Source organism: Octodon degus, unplaced genomic scaffold (genome assembly GCF_000260255.1).
Source record: "Octodon degus isolate 3935 unplaced genomic scaffold, OctDeg1.0 scaffold00003, whole genome shotgun sequence".
Taxonomy (NCBI): Eukaryota; Metazoa; Chordata; class Mammalia; order Rodentia; family Octodontidae; genus Octodon; species Octodon degus.
Genome location: NW_004524579.1, coordinates 757,952 through 778,460, shown reverse-complemented (window position 1 = coordinate 778,460; position 20,509 = coordinate 757,952).

The window sequence follows — 20,509 nt, the reverse complement described above, 5'->3', positions numbered from 1 at the left end:
TATAATTAGTAGAACTAGGGCACATGGTGGGGTTTTAGACAAAGAAGGAGACAAAGCCCAGGAACTGGAGCTGAGTCCAAGGTCAGGCTGATTTTCAACTGGTCTCTGGTTCAGGGGAAGGGAGACTGTGTCGGAGACTGTGCTCTAGGTGTGATATGGCAAGGCTTGGACAGTGGCCTGGGAAGGCAGCAGTCCAACTGGATCAAAGAATTGCTACAAAGGTGGCTGCTCAATCTGTGGTGATTAAGAGTACCTTGAACTATTTCTAAAGAACTCCTTATTGGATGCAGTTTATTTTCATTGTTGTGCTTTTCGATTTGTAAGCAAAAGACTCAGGCTGGCTTATCTGAAGAGCTATTAAAAGTGATGATTTTGGGTCAGCCCCTATTCTTATTTGAGGGCAGGCACTTTATTTCCAGTGCCTAGGATACATATAAACAGCGGCAGTGGACTGACAGGATGAATAGCCAGAGCTTGGACACCTATTTGGGGGAAATATCTTGTTTCTTGGTATGGTAGGATCCTTTTTCCAGTCATAGTGAAAAATGATGTGGAATCACTCATATTTCTTACAATGTCCTTGTGGTCGAGTGCTGGCCAAAGCTAGAGATTTAATTCTGTAATCATAACCTTTCTTGATCCAGCCACCTAGACAGACTTCAGTTTTGGAATATGTAGAAATAAGCAGCAAAAATCTTCAGAAACTAGGTCCTGTTGGCCTTGCTTGCCACCTGCCCTTCGATGGGCCAGTGTCCCATCCCCCAGGCTGCTGCAGAGCTGGCTACTGAGGGTAATAAGCTGCCTCCCCCGGCCCTGTTCAGCTGAAGCTACAGCATTCAAGGTGGGCCCCATTTGGTCATGCAGATCTTGCTCAGGACTTCCTAGTTGGATCAGACATCCTCACACCTTTTCTCCCAAGATCCCTCCTGGTAGACATGAATGAAATTCCTGCACTGGGTGTTGCTTCCACTGTGGGGGACAGAGACTCAAAGAGTGGAAGTGGAACAGAATTGCTCTTACTCTCCAGACATCAAGCCACATCCAAGTTGGTGTCAAAGTCACACAAAACTGGTGTTCTGATGTTAAGCCCACTGTGGACTGAACTGAAGCATCTATGGGTGTCTTCAGGAAGTGGGCTGATGTTCACATCACAGTCCACAAGATGAAGTTTTAAACAGCCTTGACAAACATAAAACATGTTTCTAGAGTGGTTAATAATAAGATGATAAGAATAGCAGCTACCATTATGGGATGCCTAATGTGTTGGGAAGTGTGTTATAATAGTTATCTCCACAAATCCTTGAACTTCTAAAATAACCCTGATAGGTGAGTGCACTTGGGAGTGTCAGTGAATACTCAAATGCCACTGCTATGGAACGGGAATGGGACAACCAGGGAAGGGCCATACCTCCACCCTCTTCAGCTGGGTGGGTCAGGTAAATTCCATCTGGACCCTCATCCCTTTCTTCCTGTGGCAGTGAAACTTCAGCTTACAGGCAAGGCTGCTGCCCTTGCAAATCATGAAGAACAATTCTGGAGAGAAACTTCACTTTCTGAAAGAGTTGGGACAGCAGTACCGACTTCTGCCGTGAGCTATGCTGCGAACCAGGACTTTTCTCTCTGGTTGGAGCTATTGTGTGCATCTTGAGGGGATACGAGTTCATTACAGTGGCTTTTCCTAACTACCTTACCTGATATAACAAACATCATTATGCCCACTTAATAAATAAAGAAGTCAAGGCAGAGAGTAGAGGACTTTCTCCACAACGATAACAAAAGAGTTAAAATTTGATGAGACGTGTCTACTTGAGAGGCCATTTGAAAATTAGGTCGTGAAGAGCCTTGAGTCTGCTACAAAATGGAACCCAGAAAGGGTGGTAAGGAAAAGGAGAAGGCTCAAGTGAAGAAGACTTCCTGGGGAGATGAGTCTGAGGAGTCCCCCTTGAGGGGCCCATGGCCCTGTGGCCAAGCCTTGGACTAGGCTTCCCCACCTACCCTGGGAATCATGGGGGAGAAAGAGCCACTTCTGGACTCTTTGTACTAAGCATGGCTTGTAGTAAACACTGCAGCAGCGCTTCTTAAACCCTGCAGTGCAGGACAGTCCCTGGAGGGTTTTGCTAAAATATAGATTTTTTGACTCCAGAAATCTGGACCGGCAGAGAAGAGTTCCTGAGTTTTTCACATCCCCTCTGGTTCTAACACCGTTAGAGTAGCAAGATATGTAAGGTTTCCCTTCAAAAATCGGCATCCTAGAATTCTAAGTCCAATTTCCCAAGAGCATCTGATACTTATTTTTAATAAACTGTATGGCCACACTCTAGATGACAACACTACGGTTCTCAGAGCCGTTCAGAGACACGCCTGGCTGCCAGGACAGTGGCTTGTGTCTTCCACCTCATTCAAGTCCTTGGCTCTAAGGATTTTGCAGGTATATGTCTGCAGGTGATAGGATTTTACAGTCATGAGATTCAGTGGTTTGGTATAGATCAAAATATTTTTCACTTATTTGACTGTAATCTATGGGGAAGGGATGAAATGGCCAATTGATTCTAATGCAGAATATAAAAAGATCAAAGTCCTGCAGCACACAGTCACAGTGCTGTCCACGGAAAAAAATCGGGAACTCACGGGAAAATGTTCACGTAATATATGAGGCATTAAAAATTCTGTTACATTATTCTTGCCACCAAAATTGTAATGAAAATGGGAAACGGCACCAACTTAACCCGTTCTCATTACAATTGCTAGATTGTAATCTTGTGTTCTCCCCCCAAGAGAATACTAAATGAGATTTTAAACAAAAGAGAGAACAGAGAAGTATGGAGAATAAAGGAACAAATAGAAATTGGAAAGTTAAAAAAAGGGAAGCATGATAGACTTCTCTGTGTTCGTTCGAGGTTTTCTCTTTACTTTAGAAACAAGAACGGAGCATAGAGCATTACAAAGACCAATTAGAGGCTGGTGAAACATCTATTATGCAACCCAAATATGGCAGCTATTTAAAACGAAAGGAAAATGTCAAGCACAAATTTAATATTACCCTTTGATAACTTCGTCCTCTTTAGATTAGAAGAAATAAACGTGAAATTACCAGCTTGCCTCCAAAATAACCAAAACTATGCAAACAGACAAAAATAGCAATAACTCAGAGGAAGAAAGTGGATATATGAATTGTTTGATCTCAGTCCACAGTCCACAAATAAATATGCTTTTTTTTTTCAGTGGCACTAGGAATCGAACACAGGACCTTACACTTGCCAGGCAAGCACTTATTCCACTGAGCAATCCCCCAGCCCATGAATATGCTTGATGCATAGACTGTATTCACTTTATTTCCCTTCATATTGTACACTGGGGATGGAGACACTTTGATGGAAATATGCAATAATGTATGAATGGGTATGCAGTCATATGGAAAATATGATGGAAGATACAGCTTCTAAGATTTATGGGAACCTTGGTATGCTGGCAGGCTTTGTGAAGTTTTCAGAGAAAGTCATGTGTACTAATCAACTCTACAAATGTTTATGGGGCATAAACTAGGTCCAAAATACCAGAGTGGTTACTCTGAGGAGTTCTGGTCCAAATTTACTTATTATGCAATGCAAAAATATTTGCAAATCATCTAATTTGGACAGGACGTGTTGGCAAGAGCCGGGGAGAGAACATTGAGTAAGAGGTAGGATCCTCATGTGTGGCTAGTGGGGACGATAGCATTACACAAATGATGCTACAAAGATGGCAATAAAAATCAACCAGGAAGTAAGAGGAAAAGAAATGGCAGATCTAATTACAAAGGGAGAATGAAAAAACTGGTTCAAATGTAGCATTTAAGGAAGGTCCTCCAACAAGCCCTGTAAAAAGTGGTAGTAATTGTGTTCCTGGTGGAGATTTGATCCTCCTTTCTAGCTTCCACCCTTTGGAATGGTGAGAGTGAGAGTGTACTATTAATTGCTGCTCAGAGGAACAGAAATTCCCAAATAGGGGATTTTATGAGGAATGTGTTTTAAATATTTTAAAGCCATAGAGAAGATTTGGCATCAGCCCTAAGATTATCTGCTGTCATTCCGCAATCTGGGGAAAATCATAAGAGGAACAGTTACCACAGCCCAGGAGCAAAGATGTTCCTGGGCTGCAGAGAGCAAGGAGAAGTCGTTCAGGGGAAGTGGAAGTCAGAGGCAGGCTGGGTTTCTGCTGACAGTGGCATCTGGAAGGAAAGAGGGAGCAAGAGTGAGAAAAGGGCAGAGAAGGAACAGGAGAAGGAGGAGGAGGAGGAGGAGGAGGAGGAGGAGGAGGAAGAGAAGGAGAATGAGAAGGAGGAGAAGAGGGAGGGAACGGAGGAGGAGAAAAGGGAGAAGGAGAAGGGACAGGAAAGAGAGACAGCACTCCCTGTAACATTCAGCACATTTGCCTCCTGTGGCCATACCTGGCAATCTGCTGGCAGTGGGGACAAAGCAAATGTGGTTTGCAGGAGGGAGGGGAAGCTGGGAGTGGATCTGAGAGGCAAAGATGAAGGCCCAAATCAGCATGCCATAGGGGAGGCATATTAGTCAGGTACCAAAAAATAACACCACGTGACCTCACTCATTGCTGAAATCTAAATGCTTTGATTTTGTAATGGTAGAGAATGGAATGGTGGTTCTCAGAGGTTGAGATGGTTGGGGCATGGAGATATGCTGGTCAGAGGATACTGAGTCATGGTTAGATGGGATAAATAAATTTTAAGAGATCTATTGTATATAACTAGTTCACTCTAGTTAATGATGCTACATTATATTCTTGAAAAAAATATACAGGTGTGCTAAAACCACAAAAATGATAATTGTGCTATGACACTCTTGTTAGTCAGCTAGATCTAATGATTCCACAGTGCACATGCACATACATCATAAGCATGGTCAAAACATACAATGTTGGGCTGGGAGGATAGCTCAGCAGTCTCAGCACCTGCCTGGCAAGCACAAGGATCCAGGTTCTATCCCTGGTACTGAATGCATGGGGTCTACCATGCCAGCCACCAAAACTGGTGTGGTGATGTGTGCCTATAATCGCAGCGCTGAGGAGGCTGAGACAGGAGGATCACTATGAGTTTGAACTGCGTAGTGAGACCCTGTACCAAATACATAAATAAATAAATAAATAAATATTAAAAAATACAATGTTATCTGGCCATTAATCATATTATAATAATGATGCATGCCAGAGGGAAACAAGGCAGGTGAAAGGGAGTGGAGATTAGCATGGTGGTTGGGATTGGCGTTGTTTTGTATAGAAAAGTCTTGAAGGCAGAAATCTAAGGAGGAGGGAGGAAATGGAGCTTTGGATACAGTTTTCTAGGCAGAGAAGCCAGTGCTTGCCCTGAGCATGGTGTTAGGTTTGAGGAACCACAGGGCCTCAGAGTGGCTGGGGCCCAGGGAGCCATGGGCAGGAGGACAGGATCAGGAGAATACAGACGGCCAGCAGCGCAGCACGTGGCATGGTGTTCTGGAGCCACAGTGAGCATTTGGGTTTGTTAATGGAGCTGAGAAGCCACTGGCCCACTTTAAGCAGCAGAATGGCTTGACTCTTTCAAGATTCAACCTGGCTACCCCGTGGGGCCAGAGGGGAGCTAGAAGAAAAATGGGGTCCGTGCATGCGGGCAAGTGCTTGCCAACCTACTCTGCAAAGAAAGGGGTTCTCAAATCATATAGAATTAGAATTTATGTAAGAGAAGGAAAAGAACAGGGTAATACCAGAAAGACAAAGAGGAAGAACCTAATCAGAACAGGTAGGAAGAAAGCTGGGCGTGGTGTGTATGACTGTAATCTCAGCACTTTGGGGCCTACAATAAATTTATAAGAGCACTGAGGAAGTGGCTCAGTGCAAAGGCACAGGGTCCAACCCCCAGTTTTTAAAACAACTGATAGTAGGGAAAGTCCTCTCTCCCTAAGAAATAGATTTAAGGAAAGACCACCTGGATAAGGCACATATCCAGCACAGGTCATAAAGGTTGCTTTCCTGGGTTCCAGCAAGTCCGTCTGTCAGCAAGTCTGGATGCCGCAGGAAATGGTTAAGAAAAACAAACGACACCCGCTAGGGAGAATGTATTCTTCTGCTTCCTTTGGTACACATTCCAGTGTTTACCAACTTGTGTTCTCAGGGGACTTACCCTTGCGTCTGACTTGAGCCCATCCCACTGCACCTGAAGCCTTGTCTTTTGTGCTGAGTGAATAATAGAGAGCGCTTCACCGAGCCCACAGTTGAGTCTCATTTACAATATCCAGGAGCCTGGCGAGGGGCTGAACCCTGGGGTGGCCCAGCTGCTCTGCCTGCCATGCTAGTCCTCGAAGGCTGACACCTTATTCTGGCAAAGCTAGGGAGAATATTGACAAATTTGAATGATGTTGTGAGTCACCTGAGCTAGCTGCGACACTGGCCTGTTCAGAATTACTTACAGCCTCTGGATACCAGCACTAAATAAGATGCAGAATGAGCCACAAAGGGACCTGCCCTGAGGGCTTTGCAATTCCCACTGTCAAAGCCCAAGGATTCCTGAAGCGAGTGGAAGGAAATGAGAAGAAAAAGCCGCTGAAACAGTTCATTGAACCTGTTCTGAGTTTACATGTCGTGTTGTTTTGACAGGTTTTATGAGTGCATTGCATAGAGATAGCAATAGAGAAGCAAGATGGAAATTGAACAGGCAGATAAGTACAGAACAGTTACAAACACAATGTATATGCAGTTATATAATTATATCAAAACTGTAGTCGGTTTCAATAGCACTTCTCTCTAGTTGCTGTTTTTCAGGTAAAGATTCAGTGTTAAATGAGGCGAACTTTGGAGTGATAATGAATGAATCCAGCAGGAAAGTGTTAACATGGAGAGCGTGGGGTGGGTGGTTCACCCCGAGAAGAGGGAAAGGCGATTATCAAAAGGTTTAAGCAGTCTGACTATGACATAGAAGTGTGGCATCTTATGGGAGCAAGGAGGGGTACAATAAGAGAGCTCCTAGAAAAAGGAGCAAGGGGACACAGAAATGCTGTGCAGTGGTGCTGAGGGGACATTTTGCAGATGACAATTGATCTGCGCCAATTCTGCAGATCAGACTGTACATGAATTGCTTGTTAATAAGTGCATTCTCTTACTTTTTAGACCCACATTACATTATGCGTATGCAGGTATGTATATTACACATGGATATATACATGACATGCATGTGTGTAATGCAAGCAGTAATAAGATATAGACTCATCAATAATGAAAACTGAAAGAGAAGCTTGCCAAAGAGTTCAGAATAGTTTTCTATCATAAAGATGAGAAGGCAGGGAAGATAGCTCAGCGGGTTAAGCACAATGCCTGGCAAGTGCAAGGTCCTGAGCTCTATCCTTGGTACAGAAAAACCAAAACCAAAAACCTCATAAAGATGATAATATGTCCCAAAGAAGAAGGCAGGAAAATTGGCTAGAAGCCTGAAAAAATATCCAAAAGTCTTTTAGCACTTACATTTAGAGTGATAGTTGTATTTTATTGTGTAAACATGTGTGCAAAAACACACAGATGTTTATTATTATTAGTGTCCAGAGGTGGTGAACATCCATAATCCCAGGACTCTGGGAAATTGAGGTAGGGAGATTGAAAGTTTAAGCTTGTCCTGGATAATTTAGTGATTTAGCCGACCCTGTCTGTAAATAAGAACTAAAAAGGAGATTTGGATGGATGGATGAAGAATGTGCTCAGCGTGGAAGTCCTAGGAGGTCCTTGATTTAATCCCCAGCACCAGGAAAAACTAAAAAACCAAATCAAAACAAATAAACAAACACAGAACATTATTGACACAGAGAGTAGTTCAGTATTTGACTACTAAAAAGGCTTAGAAAGAGGCTCTGGAGGCCTTTAGATATAATTTTTAAATTAAGCATAAAAATAACACAAATATCTAGATGCAGGGAGGTAGTTTTCAACTCATAGATGAGTTCTTTGGCCTTGACAGCAAACCAAGCACTTCAGGTCCAGTCAGAATTATTCCCACCTCATTAATACATATTTGTCTGAAAATCACTAAGCAGTTGTGTTGTTTCTACAAATAAAGCAACTTTTTGAAAGTATAAAGCTGTTGGCACACACAGGTACTTTTCTTGGTATTCTCAGCCTGTTCTGATGCCAGCATGGTTGGTAGTTCACATGTGTCCTAATTATCCTGCCCTACTGCCTCTCTCCTAGCCCCTAGATCTCAGTCGAACTGTCACTTCCTTGGAGAGGCCTTTTCTTTAATTGGGTGCTCCCTGCTTATATCCCCATTACATGCTTTTGGAAAACCCAAGTGGTTTTTTTTTTTCTTCATTGCAACTATATATTTAGTTTTGTATTTTTTCACATCGCTCTTTCCTGCAGACCATGAAATTTATATGTCAGAGTGTGTTGCTATGTTGCCCCTACTCTATCTATACTCCACCCTTCAGAATGAGGCCTTACTCATAGTGGGCATTCGATAAATACCATATTCATTGAATAGTGCACTGTAACAATTTTTAAGTTGCTAAAAACATTTTGCTAATATGAATGAAAATATTTAATGATACAAAAAGATGAAATATGGGCCCAAACTCTCAATTCCCCTATTTAGGAGATCAAGGACTGTCACACATGATTTTCCATCAAAAGAAAATGAAATAGAAAATCTTTACTATACATAATTATTTTTCTGTGTGAAAGTTGACCATGCGACCTTTAGGTGGTGATCTTTTCTCAGATCAACTTCACCCTCATGGTTGGGTTAGCTAAAGTCGTGAAAATCCCATCTGGCAGATTCAAGCATTACAATGTCATTTTCCTGCCCGGTATTTTCTACTCTCATTGGTGTCTAAACTGAACTGTTATTTGCTCTTTTGTTTGGGTGTATCTCGGAGTGACCAACCTTACCAGGTTCTAAAGTGGCTTGAGGCAGTCATTTTATGGCACACTATTAGTCAGGGGGATCTTGACTTACTTTTCTCTCTCTAAGATTAATTGGAGCAGAGGATGGGCACAGGAAGCCCATGGCAGTGGCCAGTGGTTCCTTCCCAGTTCTACTTGTTGAGTAGTAGGAGGCACACTGCTTGCAGATGCTCGGTTTCTAGCTGAGCGAGTATAGGAGGCTGCTTGTAGGCCTAGTTCTGGGTAAGAAACTAGGGACTCTGGGTAAGAATCTAGTCCCACTCTCAGTGGGACTCTGCCTCTGTGGCTAGGGTCAGTAAGCCTTCGAATGCAGATTAAGAATAAAGTGCAAGTATAAAGGAGCTACCATACGGCCCTGCAATCCTACTACTGGGTATGTAGTCAAAAGAAATGAAATCAGAATCTTGAAGAGATGTCTGCATTCCATGTTCATTACCTAGAAATAGGGAACAGAATGGTGGTTGTCAGTGGCTAAGGGCAGTGGACAATTGGAGCTGTTGGTCAAAGAGCACAGAGGCTCAATTTTGGGGTGCTAATAAGTGCTGGCATCCTAACATTCAGAAGAATGATTGAATTGAATAGTTGAAAATTTCCTAGAGGTTCAATTTTATGTATTCTCACTAGTACAGATTCTTCATTTAATGACCCATTTGCTCAACAACTGCTCAGACTTACAACCGAGGCAGACTGGTTGGACTTAGGACTTGCCACTCAGACTGACAACTGGTCTTTTTGGGTACAGTTCTGTACCTCTTGACTAATGAGCATCAATGCCTTTTTTGTGCAGGACAACTTGTTTATAGAGTAGCGTAAGTTCTGATTGTATAGTGCAGCAGTTTTATATTCTGTTATACATCACAGTACTGCATGGAAGTTATGCAAATAAAAAGCAAAATCATCAAGTTAGAGTTTCCTTTGAGTGTTTCTTTGTTCTGAATATTGTAATGTGCATACTAGACACAAGTCCTCATTTAATGACCGGTTAGCCTAATACCTTGTCTCAGATCATAGCTCAGTTTTCAAATGAAGAGTACCTGGGCAAAAGAAATAAACTGAGAAGGTGAGAAATGGTATCTATGTGTGGTGTCAGACATTAGCTTGACTGTCATGAACATTTCAAAGCTGCCAGTGGTATACTTTAAATGTAAACAAGTTTATTTGTCACTTAAATCTCAATAAAGCTGAATGAAAAAAGAAAAGGGAGGACTACTCTTCATGCATCATGCTTCAAGTCTATAATTCTGATGCCTTACAATTTTCTTCAAATTTATCTATGAACCTGATAAACACAAATAGCAAAACACACACGTGTGTGTGTGTGTGTGTGTGTGTGTGTGTACACACACACTGGAATCTGTGCATGCACACACACGAAACAGTGCTTACAAATTGAAAATGAAGAAGGGGTTGTCATGAACACAATATTATCATGAACTGATCTTGGAACTAAAAGTCTACTTGGCCCCTATGATGCGGTAGGTTCTGTTCAGCAAATTATTATTGAAAGAGTTGATGACAATGAATCTATAATGATGAAAATGTCAGAGAACCAGAAACACAAGGGATAGAAAAATCTGTTGCAAATAGTCTGAACAGGATCATACTCCACTGAACAGAAAGAGGTTTATTCTCAGGGAGATTCAAGGACTTGGCCCTAGTAGAGAGTCAGATCTGTGCAGAATTAGGATTAAAGAGTAGAGTTGGAATTTTTGAGGAGAAATGATAAATCATTCAGCAAATTTGACCAACATGGACTAAAGAATTCTGACCAAATGAACTCTCTTCTTCCCTTCTACCCCTACTTATGAGCTATCTGTTCTAAATTATTTAGAAATTGTCTCAACAACGATCGCACATGTTTGTGTAGACATAAAGAGTTATATAAGCAATATTATTATCATAATTATTGTTGTCATTAGCTGCTTCATTTCTTAGCATTTTCTACATGGTTCAACTAGGGTCTTTTGAGGGCTATTAATGAGCTTGAAAGAGTAAGAATCATACTTGTAGATATTTATTTGCTTTGTATTATTTAGAACGCTATCCTAGGGAATCCTGCTAATTCCCAGGAGGCGAATCCACAAAAACCTTAATTTCTCACCCTACTCCTCCGTAAGCTTTCACAGCAGCACGATACAGTGAAGGCTATTATTACTAAAACTTCATTACTCATACAAAATATTTGTGGGCGCTCCTATGCTGTGGTGTATGATCATCAATAATTAAAGCAGAACTACGCTTGTCAGAAGAACTGAAGCAGATGCACTTCTCTCTTTGCAGGCACTGTATAGGCAATGACTTCCTCATTAATGCTGCGATTTGCAAAACATTGCGATAGTTAGTGGGAATGAGCAGAGTGCTGGTGTGATCGCATTCATCTTTTGAGAGGCTTTCTAATATTCAAAGTGATAGACCTGTTGGGTAATACTTAGGGAAATTGTCCTCCCTCTTAAGGTCCTTTTCAAAGCAGAATCTCAGGTGTCACATTTTCAAAACTATCACTCTAAGAATTTGTCTACATGGGTGCACCATTTGAGAGATTATGAGAGTCTGAGGTTAACAAAGTAGAGTCCAGTTTTGCCTAGATTCTTTGCCTTTTTTGTGTTCTCGAAGAGTGGTAACTGTTATGAAATGATTTCAGGGTTGTGCTCTGTAGACTAACATGCTGTTTATTAGTGCACATCATTGCAATCTCCTAAGAACTCAAAGATATATTTATTCAGTATTTAATCAAACTATATGTCAGTATTCAATCAAAATATACTTATTCATTATTTAATCAAAGACGAAAGTGCCAAGTACTGAAAAGTATCAGTAAAAAAAGAAAATGTATGGATTTAAGCTATGCTGTTTTAAATGATGGACCATTTCTGGAAAATGTAACTAAGTATTCATTCATTCATTCATTTCAACAAATATCCCTTGACTATTTCCCATATGCCGGTTGTGTAAATCTATGCCCAGAGTAGACCAAGTTCCTTCCATTAGGGAATTCACAGTCTGGCAGATCCAAAGCATTACTATATAAGCTTTCTTTTATTTGACTGTTATTGACTTACAACAAGGCAATTTTTGTGTTTCAACCTAATACAGAGAAAGCTTGTTACAGTAGCACATAGGAAGGAATCTAATCTGGCCCTTGAGGAAAAGATGATTGAGCCCTAGGTGGGTGATGAGTGGGAGAACGCTGGGAGAAGCAGGGGATGAGCAACAGCAGGATGTGTTAAGCTCAGAAGCAAAAGAAAATCAGAATGTGCTGGAAAACTTCAGTGCAAAAGAAGAGCTTTAAGAAGAATCAGGAGAAGCAGCCAGGGCCAGAGAGCAGAGGGACCTGATGTGAGTCCCATTGGATCTGCGTCTGAGAGCCAAGGAGCAGGTTTTAACAAAAGGCAAACTAAACTAACTTGTATTTGGAAATCACTCTTGCTGCAAAATTCAAGCTGGTTAAGAGGGAGACAGGTGTGGAGGTAGAATGACTGTTGGAGAGTCAGGGCAGCAGAACTGGCTCATTTAAGAGTGGTGATGGTTGGGAGGAGATTACAGGCTAACAGAAACTTTACGGCAGGCTTCAATAGTTTATTCAAATTTAAAGTTTTCTTTTCCAGTTGGTAATGAGTAACCCTTAAATACTTGGCCTATCATTGGCTAAGTTACAGTGAGTCATGTAATGATAAACCAATCACTGGAAGCTTGGACCCAAATCACCACTTTCTTTAATTTGACAGGATAGAATGACCATATGATGTATGGTTTTCCTGGGATGAGCCCAGCATGCCAGTTATCAGCTCATATTTATTAATACTGTCTTCTTTTCTTCTCAAAAGTACCTCAGTCTGGGCCATAAATGAAAATGCTTTTCCAAGTCACAGATACATAGCCTGTACCTCTTTCCAAGATTCATCTCTCATTTCTCAGGTGAGAAGGTACTCAATTCACATTATCCAATTGAACTATGTGTTCCATTGCTAATTATAAGAAAATCATAGGAGGCACATTTATGGATTTTTTTAAAAAAAATGAAAACATGGTCAGAAGCAATGTATTAAGAAAAAAATATTTTTCTGGTCTACATGAATAATGTTCAATCAGAAATAATCAATAGTTATTGAGTACCTATTATAGTGAGGCAACATGTTAGATTCTCAAGTTTCTTGCTCAAATTAGAACTTATTTTTAGTACTTTTGATCAGTCTGTAATACTTGATTCTGATTTTTGTTGTCTTTATATCTGGATTTACCTCCTGCCCTGCTTAAATATTAGAAATAAAACCCCACTTATAACATACATGCATCAGTTGCTTAGGTTCTATTTATGCGACCTTGCAGAAGGTAAGTTGGTGTTAATTCCATGGTACATCAAAGTAAAGATATTTACATCTATAAAAATCTATAAAAGGGCCAGCCTTTAGAACAGAAGTGGTTATAGTGCTTCTCCTTGTTGCAAAGAGTGGGTGGATAAAGTAAGTGAAAGAGCTAAAAGGCAGATGGCATGGGAACAAGAAAATGTCCCCACCCACGGGCCACTGATCTGAGACCAAGCCCCAAAGGAGGGTGCAGGTACTTGGTAGGTTTAGAAAGAATAGTGAAAGCCAAAAGCTTTTCAATCTTGGGAAGTGATAGGAACTTCATCAGCAGAGGGAAATAAGCATGCACCAGGTAAAAGAAGGAGTATAGAGGGAGAGAATTAAGATGTAAAGAAGGCTCAAAAAGCCTGACAAATGGCACTGTCCAGAGTGCTTAGAAGGTCCTTGGTCGCCTGGGCTGGGAGCTGGGCAGGCACTGTCCAGTACTGAGGTACCCGGGCAGAAGCCTTAGATCTTTTGGATCTCTATCAGTGAATGCTGAAGCATGCTTTGTTAATATACACACATGTACCTATTTATAAGTAATATATCTGCACCCCTAGAAACAATGCAGTATTAAAATATAAAACATACATAAATATAGATCTGTCTTTTTAAAAAAAAAAATGAACAAAACAAATGTAAAAAGAACTTTTGTTTTCTTCTTGTGCCCCAGTGGGCTATCTTGAAGACCATGAGTCTTTGTGGCCCAGAGACACAAGATCAGGAGTGAGGCCAGAAATCGGGTCTTGGGAACTTTTGGAAGCCCTATTTGGCTTAGTCCTTAGAAAAGCACAGAGTAGTTCCAGTTCCAATTCCTCCTGGTTTAGGGTTCAGAGGTTCTTGTCCATCTGAAAGATGATTTTTAATATGCTCTTTTCAGTGGAAAATCTTTGAGGGCTATCAAAGATGGATAACTAGGGCTGGCCAAATAGCTCAACAGATTAAAGAGCCTGCAAGCAGACACAGGGTCCAGGGATTTGATCCCTGGACCTGCTGTGCTGGTCTCACCCCCAAGGAGTGCTGAGAAGGCAATTGAGACTTGGTGTGGGGGCACGTGCCTGTAATCCCAGCTCTTGGGAGGTTGTAGACAGGCAGATCACTACAAACATCCTGTAGGCCCTTCCCTGAAATAATATATATATATAACATACTTGGGAGTGCAGCCCTGTAGCCCTGTAAGAGTAAAGACCCTATAACCCCAGAAGAAATGTGGAAATGGGAGGTTGAATGAGTGAATTAAAATGGTTCGCAGCCAGTTAATAACCTAGGGGTGCTATATGTTCTACTAAGAAAGTATGTTGCAAAGGGTCTTCCTCTTCTTGTTGGGTGGGTGGGGAGAAGAGTGAGTGCTCACATTCTTTTTGAGTTTATGGGGGAGAGAGAGAGAGAGAAAGAGAGAGAGAGAGAGAGACAGACAGACAGACAGACAGACAGACAGACAGAGACAGAGACAGTGAGGCAGAGAGAGAAAAAGAGATTTCTATAATGCAAGGCTGTTTGATATATAAAATCTTCAAAAAGTAGTGTATAACAGGGGCAGTCAGTACCTCTTCTTATCAGATGTGCAGAATCTTTAAAGACTTGTACAAAATTGTCACCCCAAATAAGCTTTCTTTTCTGGTCTGGAATTGATAGCAAGAGATGACATTTATGATCAACTAAAATTGGCTTCAAATGCTTTAGTATGGCACTGATTAAGACTTAGAGTCCAATTCTCCTTCTTTTGCACATAGACTGGCCTTACTGAACTCCCTTTCATTAGACTATAGAGGAAATGAAGTTCTTTTGGGATCCCCAAATCTAGGTCGTAAAGCATCCTGCAGAATTTTCTTGCTCCTTGTAGAAACTTGAGCTAGTATGTAAAAGACTCAGCTACATCAATAGAGAGACATCACCTTGAGGCACTGGTTAGGAGGAGGCCCATTCATCCTTCGTTTGGATGGAGGCCTGTGCGTGGTGCTGTCTCGTATCCTTCTCACATGACTAGAAGACATTTGAATTTCTCTGAGTAATGACACATGGTACTGTTTGGGGGAGAAGACTCACCTAGCCGAACTCTACCCAAAGTCTCATCAAAATATCATGTATTATAAAATTTTTATTGTTTTATGCCACTGGGAGCAAATAGATAACCAGAATATTATAGTGCTTTAAACAACAGAGGCTCATGATGCTTATTCAGAGACACTGAACAAGGTACTTGCAGTGAGTCAGATATGATTATGCAGAGAGTGTGATTATGCCAAGTGACCTAGCAGAGTGACAGCCAGAGAATCACAACCCACAGGGAAGTATGCAGATGATTAAGGAGCACACTGGCCCTAAGAGCAAACTGGATGGGAGGCCATGTGGAGGACTGCTCCATCTATGTAGGCAAAAGAAGCTAAGGAGAGATGATGAGGTGAATGACTGTCTACATGTAAATAATCTTTCTGCCCCATTTCTTAAACTGAGTCAGTTTTCTGACCTGAAACATATTGTGCTAAGGGAATAACTGGATGTCCAGGAGGAATAACCCTGTATCTTTCGAGCAGTGTGTGTGCTAATTATTTCCCTAGGGCTTCCTTGAGGAGACCCTAACAGTTCACGGCCCCTTGCGAAATGGGCTTACGGAAACTGAGTAAGAGAAGGAACTGGGGTCAGGCACAGAAAGATGCACTGCCTGCTTTGCTCCTACTTGGAAGCTCAGAAAGCTAATTTCATAGAAGGAAAGAGTAGAACACTGGTCACTGGATGTTAGGAAGCAAAGGGGGAAAAGCACTACGGGAGATTGGATAATGATTATCAAAATACACTTACATAGAAAAACTAAGTTCTAGTGTCATATGGCACATTGGCTTGAATATAGTTCACTACAATTTATTATCTGTTTTATAAAAAAACTATCAGAGAGGAACTTGAAGCTTTCCATCCCAAAGAAATTGTACTGAAAGAAGCAGCATCACTACAAGTCTGAGCTGCATAGTGAAACACTGTACCAAATACATTAACAAACAAACAAAGAAATGGTAAATGTTTAAGGAAAGAAAATGGTAAGCATCCTGTATACCTGTGTCAAATTGTCACAATGTGCCCTACAAACATGTACAATGTTATGTGTTAATTAAAAATATTTTATATGCCATTTAAAAATCAGCCCGTGGCCAGCTACTGAGCCCTGACAGTTATGGAGTTCCTGGTATAACTGGCTGTGAGTCATCAAGTGACCGTGTGGTCAGAACCTCCCACATAAGATATACACCTTATCAGACATACCGAGTCACAAAGTTTGGGTGAGCTCGGCAGCTTCCCAGGGTAAGACGGAATCGGCTCACCTGGGATCCGGCCCATGTAGCACGGAAGGAAATCACATAAACTTGTGGCTCAGATTGCAGTGGCACTCACAGTGTTGCACTAGTGTCCCTCGGATCAAGGAGAATATCCTTCATGACCAAATGGAAAGGAAAGGAAACCTGAGTTTGGTCCATAAAGGGCTTGCCGTGGTATACGTGTATGCCGTGGTGGTTTTAAGCATGTCAGAGAATTGCTCGGCATTTTAAGGAATTCTTTGGTTTCATCAAAAGATGGTCTAATACAATCAAAATATACAGTATGATCAAAATTTACTAATTTTTAAAAATTATCATAGCAAAAGCACCTTGCCATCAATCTCCTTTAAAATATCACCCTTTGCTTCAGAAGCACTTATCCCATCATTGTTGTCACTTTCTGCAGCACATCTGGAAATCTCTCATGAGTGTCCTTACACAGTGTGATCAAAAGTGGTGGATATTCCTGCCAAGTGCCATCTGGTGGAGAGATAGACTTATAAAGTCATTCTGGTGTCCTCATTCACCTTATTTGCTAGATCTGGTGCCGAGCAACTTCTGACTCTTCCACAACATCAAAACGACTACGATAGGAGCATGTCTTGGATGGATTCAGGACATTGAAAGATCCTCAGCACAGCTAAAGATACTCATGAGGAAGGACTTCCAGACCTGCTTCAGGAAGCGATAAGAATCAGTGCGGGATGAGTGTTTTTGGAGTGGGACTGCCTTGAGGGGCCTTAATGGCAAGGTGTCTTTTACATTAGTTGTGTTTTAATTTGCCCATCACCATAGCTTCCCATCAGATTGTGTATGCTTCCCATAAGTATGGGCTGGCTCTAAAAGCACACTTCTAATGAGACAGAAGTGACACTGAGTAATTTTCAAGGCTTTCTCATTAAAGGTGCTATATTTCCTGCCTGCATTTTCTTTTCGAGATGCTCTTTTCCTAGAACCAAATGACCATGCTCTGGGAAGCTAAGCAGCCACGTTGGACGGTCATATGCGAGTTTATCAGCCCTTGCAGCAGCTGGGGCTCCAATGGGCAGCCAATCTCAACCAGCAGACCTTTGGTAAGAGGCCTTCTTATAATTCCATCCCCAACCATCAGCTGTCCCGCCTGTTACACAGAATAGAAGCAGGCCACGCTTGCCAAGTCCTGCTCAGATTTAATTATGTGAGAAAGACAAATGTTGCTTTAAGCCACCACAATTGTAGTCATGTTTCAGTAGATAGCAGGAACAGAAACAGCAACACACCCCAACCATGATGGTCCAAAGTGTAGCAGTCAGGGGAAATCCTACAAATGGGCTATAGCTTTGAGTAGTACAGCTGGTTATTTTGTTTATGTAGGTGAAGTGACCCAAGGTTTGAGTACATCTGGTCTGATAGCAATAGCAAATGACCTAGCCAATTTATCAGGGATTCAAAAGAATGCTGAGTAAATCTGGAATGACATGGCCTGGGGTAGATATTCCTGCATCAACAGAATGGCAATGAGTACAAAATATGAAAAATATGACTCTACAGTCCTGTCTGCAGAAAGCATTTCTGTGGAAGAAGCCACAACCAGCAAAGTTGGCACAATAGCTCTCTCAGGTGATGTGAACCTGCACCTGCCTCTGGCTGTTTCAGTGCACACAGTGGGTACATGAATGACCAGCCATGGGGACAGGCATGGGATCTACGTATGGGTCCAATGGCCTGGGCTCTTCCTCATCAGGCTGATCTAACTCCTGTCACTGCTGAAAGTCAGTTGCCACCAGCATAAGCCACAACCAAATTAGTGTTTTTTAATTTGACATCATCTCTTGAGGAAATACCGGATAGCAAGCTAAATATGTTGAAACCCACTGAGTTTTAAAGGAATATCAATTTATTTTCACTAAAAGACACATTCCTTTTTCCCCCCCTTGGCAGAACTGGGGATTGATGTCAGGCCCTTGTGTTGCCAGGGAAGTGCTTATTCCACTGTGCTATCATCCTAGCCCCTAAAAGACACATTCTTTTCTTATCATTTGCCAACCTATCTGAGGATTTTCAGAGTATTTAATCTATCATCATATTATTCCACATAACATCATATTAGAACAACTAAAAAGAAGGGACAGGACTTTATCTAGAAGTCTGTATGGAAGAATGCATTTAGTCACCAGCAGTGCCACTTGGCTATCCTGATACTCCCAGGTTCAGTTGGGATGTTGTCATGGTTTGGGGTTTTTGCAAGTAAAACAATACAGTACAATACAATGCACATTTTATAAAATTATTTTATAATGAATCACCCAAAGAATTATATACAAAAAGTGCAGAAAATTTGTCCACACACGAAAGACTAAAGAATTGAATTGAGGGCCTGGATCTGAATATGTTGCATGAATTAGCTGAAAACCTAGAGCTCATGACAATGCTGCCCACAAGGCCAACTAGAAGCTCAGAGCCCATGATAATGTCTCATGCAGGCCCACTTCACATATCTGTGCTTGGAAGGTCTAAAAGTCCATGGTGGAAGCCAGAAAGTCTGTGCCAGAGGGATGAAGGATCTGTGACAGCTGGCTGAGGGATCTGAACTGGAGCCAGGAAATGCGCAAGATAAGTACCACAGCTCACCCCAAGAGTAGCACAGCCATCCTCAGGAACAGTGAGGTCCCAAGATCCTTCAGCAATGAGGAAAGCTGAGTTCCTATCAGGAAAGCCAATGTAGCAGGCTTTTCCAGGAGGCTGGGCGGTGCATCATCTCCCCCTCCAGAGCCAGGAAGTGATGTTCAAGATGAGGACCAAAGCTCCCCCAAAATGTATCGTAGCCATTCTCAGCAACAGTGAAGTTCCAAGCTCCTCTTCTGATAAGAACAGCCAAGGTCACCAGGAAGGCCAACATGACAAGGTCCTCTAGCAGAATAGCCCAGGAAAACAAGAAGCTTCCAACAGCACCCAACAGCTTTTCTAAACAGCTGCCCTAACAGCCTCTGTACAGCTTCTCTAGTTCCGCCTCTTATGCTGCTGGCAACAATCCTCTGGTGGACCTCCCATACCCAGCACCATGTTAATTCAATTCATCTGGGTATAACAAGTTGACCACCAGTTGCAATCCACTACAGATGTCTGTGAATAATATAGTAGTAACAGAAAGGCATAAAGTCTTCATGATCAGGAGTTAGATTCTTTGGTGATAAGGTCTGGGCCCCCTCAACTGCTAACTCAGTTTAAATCTATTTCATGTTGTTGTAACAATATACCTGAGACCAGGTGAGTTATAAAGAACAGAAATTTATCCAAAGCTCGTGACTGTGGAGGCTAGAAAGGCTAAAGGTATGGAGCCAGCATCTTCTGGACACCTGGTAGGGGCCCTCCTATTGCAGCCTGACACGGCCAAGGTGGGACAGAGCAAGTCTCATCTTCTTATGGAGCCATTAATGCCATCACAGGGTCCCCATAACCACAGTCTCATGTAGCAGTCCTCCTGTTTCAGCCCCCAGTGGGGGGATTACAGGTGTGTGCAACCATACGTGGTCTCTGTGGCTGGCTTGGCAGATGCTTAAACCTCTGAGATAGCTGTGTGGACTGCCTAGAGAACTTGTAAACTGAACTGGGTCTAATGGTGAGGTGGTGGACTATGGTAGATGCTGGGATACGCCTGCCAGAACCTGATTCAAGGATGAAGACTTATTTTCCAAGTTTCTGGAAGTTCTTCTGTTTAGCAACTTGCAGCTGTCAACCCATTCTGGGAATTTCTTTTGGCTGAAGAAACTATATTCTTGGATTCAGGATCAGTCATTATTTGATAACTTGGTAGATCATTTAAAGTCTAGACCCTTCTCCCCCAGGTCAGGAAAATTTTGAAAGACCATCTGTTCCAATTACTTATTCCTGCATTTTAAATCACTCCAAAACTTAGAGACTTAAAAGAATAAGAGTTCTTTTATTATTTTGTGAGGTCCTATG